This window comes from Gossypium raimondii, chromosome 10 (assembly GCF_025698545.1).
Source record: "Gossypium raimondii isolate GPD5lz chromosome 10, ASM2569854v1, whole genome shotgun sequence".
Taxonomy (NCBI): Eukaryota; Viridiplantae; Streptophyta; class Magnoliopsida; order Malvales; family Malvaceae; genus Gossypium; species Gossypium raimondii.
Genome location: NC_068574.1, coordinates 12977312 through 12985145, shown reverse-complemented (window position 1 = coordinate 12985145; position 7834 = coordinate 12977312). Strand labels below are relative to the sequence as shown.

Genomic DNA, 7834 nt, shown 5'->3' with positions numbered 1-7834 from the left:
CATACTTATGAAATTAAAATAATCTCTTGTACATATCTCTATGCCAATTAAAACAATTAATTTAATCTCACAAGCACATAAAAGATTACGTGAGGTAAAAATATATTTCTACCTTAAAACAGTTTAATCACAAAAATCTTGCAAGTTATGCAAGGCTAATGTATCGTTAGATACCATTGCTAATTTAACCCTCAGCTACCTTAGATGATTAAACATACACTGATTAAGTATCGTTTCAATTAATCAAAATTTCAATCCGTTTAAATAATTAATTCATTAGTTACCTTACAATTGTAATGCAAGAATAAATTAGTCATGATTTTACTTAATCAAACATCTTACCGAGGCCTATAACAACACAAACACAATTTTAATAAATTAAGTAGACAAAATGCAATCAACCTAACACAAATTACATTTAAGCCATATTAATTAAATTAAACATATCAACATCACAAATATTCATAGACATGTTCATCATAACAACAACAAAATTAAAAAGATAGGGACAAGAATCAAATCCGGTGTCTCTCCAAGGCTTGACTAGTTTGCTTCGCTCCTCCTTCTCTGCTTGTTCTTGTTGAACTGAGGCTTCCACGAACACTTGAATGTTGCTGCAAATGGTGGATGAATGAATCTTTTTCAAGAGGTGAAATCGGAAAGGGAATTAAGAACAATGAAAGAGAATAAAGAGAGAAAAGTGGGAGAGAAGTGAAGAAATGAATGGTTTTGAGATGTGTTTGAAGTGAGAAACCAAGAGGGGTATTTATAGGTTGAGATGGTTTCTAAAAGTGGCAAAAATCAGCAGCCATAGAGTCCCCCCAAGGCCGACCACACATGTGGCAAGTTTAAAGGTTTCAAACTTGCTATTTCAAGGTAGGGGCAAATCTAGAAAGGCATAAATAGTGAAGGGGTTTGAATGAAATTTGAAGGACTCTTCAAGGGTTATTTTTCTCAAATAATCAACAAAACAAGCTGATTGGGTCAGCATGTGGGACAGTTTTGGGCTGCCTAGTGCCCCTTTTCATAATTAATTAACAATAATTTATTTAACCCAAATTAAATTGGATTAAAATTAAAATTAATTATATTATGAATTAATATTCATAATTTGGACCGTCTTAGGCTGAAAAATTAATTTTCCTTGATGCTTCAAAATTGCTTCTCGGTTTTGCGCTTCTAGTAGTGTCTGCCAAGCCGTTTTTCGCCCTTTGTGCAAATCTGTCAAAAATAATCAAAATTTGATATAAAATTAATTAAAATTAAACATGTTAATAATTTGAGTGCAATTTAATTATTTTATAATAATTACATATTTTTCGACAAGAATTTTACCGAAATTGCATGAATTTGAGCTAAAAAGTGCATGAAAAAGTGTGTATATTTTCGTGTTTCCACACCCTCAAACTTAATTCATTTCTCGTCCCGAGTAATGCACAAATTTGAAAATAATTTCTCCGAAACACCTTTGAAAAATTCCTTTAGAACAACATTCTTTATGAAATTATGAATTTAGCATACTTATGCTCAAGAACAAGAATTTTGATAATTATGCTACTTAAGTATACATATCATTCAAATTAATCTCAATAACTATTATGATAGCAAAAATAGACTAAATTATTTCTCAATAAAAACATGTAAATCCCTACCAATTTGATTTTATTCCATTATTTAGGTAGTACAGAAACTTGAATCAGTAGGTCTTATAAATAGGTTGTAACGTGACTAGGCTAGGGGTAAGTAAAAGATAGATAAATTTAGGCTAAAAACCCTAGACACAGCTGGAATCGGACCTTCAAAATAATTACCTTCAATACACCAACTTATTTTTCTTTCACATGCTCTTTTGTACATCTATTTCTTTTGAGTACATATGCTCTTTTTTTTTTCACTTTTCTCTTTTTTTTTTCTTTTTCTTTCACAAGCATTTTGCTGTATGTACTGCAATTTTTTGAGCATTTGATACTTCTTTTCAACTCCCCCAAACTTGTTTCAAAGAATATTTTGAATAGTACCGAGTCTAGTGTTTGGGACAATTTAAAGATAATTAAGAGAAAAGTGATGGCTAAATATTGCAAATGTTCAAATAAAATTAGGTCATATAGTCTCAAAGTTGGGTTTCAAGGGATAAAAATTCATCAAGTTTGGCTTGAAAGGCTCAAACGGTCCAAACAAAAATTGCCTAAATCATTTTCAACATTCCATGCTTCCTAGGATTTCGCCTCAAGAAATTACGAAGTTAATTCTAGAGGCTTAAACTTAAACTTTCATGCATGCCTAGCTTTCCTAAGGAACTAAAATTTTATGATATGATTAACACACTTTATTAAGAGTACATTGTGTCATACTTCAGCTAACAAAAATTATTGGAATAATAGAATTTTATTCATACTGAAGTTTAGCATACTTAACAAAATTTCAAATTTTTGAACAAAATATAATCTAACCATAATTAAAAGAAAATTTTATTCTAAGAGGAAATAATTTTAATTTTTCGGTCCCCCTACTTAAAATGAACGGTGTCCTCATTGTTAGAAGTGAATAGATACTATAACCAGGTAAGACCCTAGAAAAGAGGAGGTGAGTCGATTGACTGCTTAAGTACCAAACTCTCTCAAGATCCAATCTTAGACATGTATATATCTATTGCCACAATTTCTACTTTGCAACTTGTTCATTTTTATTTATGATTTCCACCTCTTGTTTTATTATGTGAAAAATAAAAATCCTAATAGAACTTAATCCTAAAACATTAAATAACTTAGGAAAGAAAAGAAAATAAAGTAAAGATCCCCCCTTTTTATTTATTTGCAGATCCCTCAGAATTTGACTAATCTTTTCCCTTCCTTGACATTGGAGTCCATGGTTCGAGTATAAAGTCTGGAAATTCAGGCACAAAAACAAACGGGTTATGAAATATATATTTTTCAAATGTACCTCTGACTGATTCATACCGCATTTTTTTGGTATTTCCAGTAAGCTTGTTGCTGCAACTGCATGTGTTGCAGTCTAGCCATTATATCAAACTGTTCACTTCGTGAAATGGTGCTAGCTGAAGGGACTTTCAGCGTGAAACTTAAGAAATCTGTTAAGGGTGGTTTCAGTTTTGGGCAGGTGGGTGAGTAGCTGAGGGTAAGGTTTAGAGTTGAAGAGGGTGGCGGTTTTAAGGATAGTTTAGGTGCAGTATTTGGTGACTTCGGATGAAGGTGTTTGAGTTGGTGATTTAGAAAGTTAAGGGCTGCAACATTAAGGGGTTAAGTGAGATGCAATATTGGGCTACTTGGGAGTAGAGGTGGAGCAAGGTAAGGGCTATAGGTTTGTGCCGAAAATGGTTAAATATTGTCCTTTCTAGCAGTGTTTTAAGCCCAATGGCAACTCCTTTTTGGATCCTAAGCTCCTATACTGAAAGTAAATTAAAAAAACTCAAAGAAATTAGTGCTTGGCTTAAAAGTTGACCCTTTATTTAACAAAACAAATACTTAAATTCTTCGGCCTACTAAGAAGAATATTTTTCAAAAAATTACATTAAATTAAACTCTCAAGAAAGACTGGAGGGGTCACAGATGGTCCCGCTTAAGTCTCAATCTTCTAGACAAAGTTTTAATTAATGTAATGAACCAAAGAAAATTTTATCTAAGTCTACCATTTTATTCAAATGTGAAAAAAAACTATAAATATCAAATAATGATAGAGAAAGTGAATAAAACTCCCTCCATTTTATTCAGGATCGTCATTAACCATGGTGGTATCAAATGGCCATTTGTCATACCAAACATAACCATCGAGGAAGTAATCATATTCTTTCCCATCAAATCTGTCCAACATCTTATTAGGGAAAGAAAACCAGTAATGATCTTTCCTGGTGGCCTTATTTAACTTCCTGTAATTCTTACAAATCCTCTAACCCGTGACTCGAATATGTGAACTAATCCATCCAGTAACCTTCTTGTTCCTTTCCAAAATCACAAGTACATCTTCTTTTTGATCTTTGGTGAACTCAACTAAAATAATGACAGGTAAAGTTGAAGATAGACCCAAATAGTCGTATTTCAAATGAGGATACAAAATCTTCAGTTCCAATTTAGTTGGCTCTTTAATCAATGACTTTGGTTACGTATACTCCTGAGATGATAACTCTAATGATTCAAGTGGAACTTCTTGAGTGAATTCCTTTGAGTTAGCTTCTAACCAAGCCAAACATTCCTTGTCTTCATCATCACTTGGTAAATCCTCTAGTAGAATATATTCTAATGGACCGTCTAAAGAGTTGAGCTTTAATTTTGTAGAAGCAAGCGATTCCATCTTGGAAATAGTAGAGCAGTCTTTAACTTTATCTAGGGATTTAGCATCATCCAAGTTAATAAAAGTCACCTCGTTATCAAATATTTCTTTCAACTGGGTATCATTTTGTTGCTTCTGGAATCGTTGAGGATATGACAGTGGTGGAATCTTAGCTTTAACCGGACAACTCTTCTGTGGAAATTTTTCTATATCTAATAAGAGTGTTAAGTAATCAGAACTAACTGGTTTAGAGTTTACCTCATCAAGGATCATCGTATATGACTTTTTTGAATAGGAGTTTCAACACTCAATTGAACTTCCTCTTTTCCTTGAGCTACAATAAGCTTATCTTTAACCTTGACAACTTTAGGTTCCCATGTCTTCCCACTTTGTAAAGTGACGGTTTTGCAATGCTCTTTGCCCGTGCTTCTTAGATTTTCTATATCACTATGTCAAATACCTTGGGGTCTGCTTCTGAGCTCATTGGCTAGCTATCCCACTTGGTTTCTTAAATTCTTCAATGTTGCTGCTCGGCTTTAGATTAGTTCATCATTCGTCGCTATGTACGCCTTCAACAAATTCTCAATATTACTTGAAGATTCAGTTGGTGTGGGTTATTGCACTTTTTGAGAATATTCTGACGGATAATTTGGTCAAAATGACATAGAAAAGTCGCTATGGTCCGCCTATTGATTACTCCATGGAAAAATTGGATGATTCTGCCATGAAGAGTTGTAAGAATTTGACTGTGGACCATTCCAATTTTGATTTCCCATGTAATATTTCAACCCTTGATTTAATGGGAAATTTTCAAAGAAATGGCAATCTCCACAGTATTCACAAGAAATATCCTCGAACTGGTTTGGTTGCTGACCTGTTAGATTACCATTGAAACCATTAACAATTATGTTCTTAAGCATAGAAGACATAGAGGATACTTGGGCTGCCAAAGAAGTAAGTGCATTAACTTCATGTATTCTTGCTACTTGTCTTCTTGAGGCTGCTCGGTTGGTTGGCCACATATAGTTATTGCTGTCAATTTTTTCAATAATCTCGTAAGCATTGTTATAAGAATTAGAAAGAAGGGCTCCATTTTCCGAAACATCCACCATCATTCTAGTTGAATATTGAGACCAATATAGAAAGTATCCATTTGAACGCATCAAAGAATGCCGTGATGAGGGAACTTTCATAATAACTCCTTGAATCGTTCCCATGCCTCATATAAAGATTCTTTGTCAAGTTGCTGAAATGAAGTGATTTCAATTCGGATCTTGTTGGTTAAAGATGGGGGGAAATATTTTATTAAGAAACATTCAACCAAGTCTTGCCATGTAGTTATGGAATCGAATGGTGGAGAGTTCAACCACGCTCATGCTCTATCTCTTAAAGAGTATGGAAATAATCTCAGTCTCAAGGCATCTTCGGCCACCCAACTAGTTTAAATGAGTCACTCACTTCCATGAATAGTCGAAGATGAAGATATGGACCTTCAGTAGGAATCCTACTAAATTGACTCATATTTTGCAACATTTGGAACATGACCGACTTCAGCTCGAATTTTTTTCCCTTGATTTCGGGTCTTCTAATACTCAGATTGAGTTTGTTGAATAGAGGAATGACATATTATCGAATGGCACAATTTCTGCCATCGGCATCAATGATCAGATTGTGAGTATTACAAGTGAATGTTCCTCCTGGATTTTGGTTTGGATTTTTGAAATTCATCTCTTCGATCCTTCTTTCGTTCACTTGTTTTCTCCTTTGTCAGAGAGTTTTTTCAATTTCAGGGTCTATGGAGAGTAAGTCAATAATTTGATCAATACTCATAAACACCTAAAAAACATAAAAAATGGAATTAAAATTGAATAGAAAAAAATAGACCAAAATGCAAAATTAACAATTTCACAAATAATGTCTTTTAAAACAATCACCGGCAACGACGCCAAAAACTTGGAACGATGAAAATGTGCAAGCGTACCCAATCGCAACAAGTAATAAAGTGACAGGTAAATGTCAAGTTATCGTACCCATAGGGACCGTGAAAAGAATTATTTATGAATGCAATTAAAAACACTTTGGTGAAGAAAAATATTTTGATTTGAGGAGGTGAAAAACTAATTTTTTAACTAAGTGAAATAAATAAAAATAAAATAAAAAGTTCCAATGCACGATTTAAAAAGATGATTTTAATCAAGTTGACATAATTGTGTTAGATAAATTTCATTTCTTAACTTAGAATTATTAAAATCATGCTCACGTTGTTACGAATAAATTCACGGCAACTCGGTAATTTGCTAACTTATGAACATACTCATCTACCAAAATCTATTTATCTCTTGACTATATCTCTACATCAATTCAACTGATTAAGCAAATTTTCATAAGCAAATGTGTTAATGCACATACATACTTATGAAATTAAAATAATCTATTGTATGTATCTCTGTGCCAATTCAAACAATTAATTCAATATCAGAAGCAGATAAAAGATTATGTGAGGTAACAATGTATTTTGACCTTAAAACAGTTTAATCACAAAAATCTTGCAAGTTATGCAAGGCTAATGTAGATACCATTGCTAATTTAACCCTCAGCTACCTTAGACGATTAAACATACACTGATTAAGTATCATGTCAATTAATTAAAATTTCAATCTGTTTAAATAATTAATTCATTAGTTACCTTACAATTGTAATGCAAGAATAAATTAGTCATGATTTTACTTAATCAAACATCTTACCAAGGCCTATAACAACACAAGCACAATTTTAATAAATTTAAGTAGACAAAATGCAATCAACCTAACACAAATTAAATTTAAGCCATATTAATTAAATTAAACATATCAACATCACAAATATTCATAGACATGTTCATCATAACAACAACAAAATTAAAAGGATAAGGACAATAATCAAATCCGGTGTTTCTTTGAGGCTTGACTAGTTTGCTCCGCTCCTCCTTCTCTGCTTGTTCTTGTTGAACCGAGACTTCCATGAACACTGGAATGCTGCTCCAAATTGTTGATGAATTACTCTTTTTCAAGAGGTTAAATCGGCAAGGGAATGAAGAACAATGGAAGGGAATGAAGAGAGAAAAGTGGGAGAGAAGTGAAGAAGTGAATGGTTATTAGATGTGTTTGAAGTGAGCAGCCAAGAGGGCTATTTATAGGTTGAGATGACTGATAAAATTAGGAAAAATCAGCAGCCATAGAGTTCCCCCATGGCCGGCCACACATGTGGCAGGTTTGAAGGTTTCAAACTTGCTATTTTAAGGTAGGGGCAAATCTAGAAAGACATAAACAGTTGAGGGGTTTGAATGCAATTTGAAGGAGTCTTCAAGGGCTATTTTGCAAGCAAAATAATCAGCCAAACAAGCTGACTGGGCCAGCATGTGGGACGATTTTGGGCTACCCAGTGCTCGGTTAGATCGGTTTTCTCAGTTCAGCTCAACTGGGCCCCTTTTCATAATTAATTAAAAATAATTTATTTAACCCAAATTAAATTGAATTAAAATTAAAATTAATTATATTATGAATTAATATTT

At 33.1% G+C, this 7834-nt stretch overlaps 1 non-coding gene across 1 annotated transcript; it reads left to right on the top strand.

Moving 5' to 3' along the window:
• The first annotated feature begins 5453 nt into the window (after positions 1-5453).
• LOC128034161 (small nucleolar RNA R71) lies at positions 5454-5560 on the top strand. The gene has a single exon (XR_008190293.1). It is a non-coding gene; the product is annotated as a small nucleolar RNA R71 (small nucleolar RNA).
• Positions 5561-7834: the final 2274 nt, after the last annotated feature.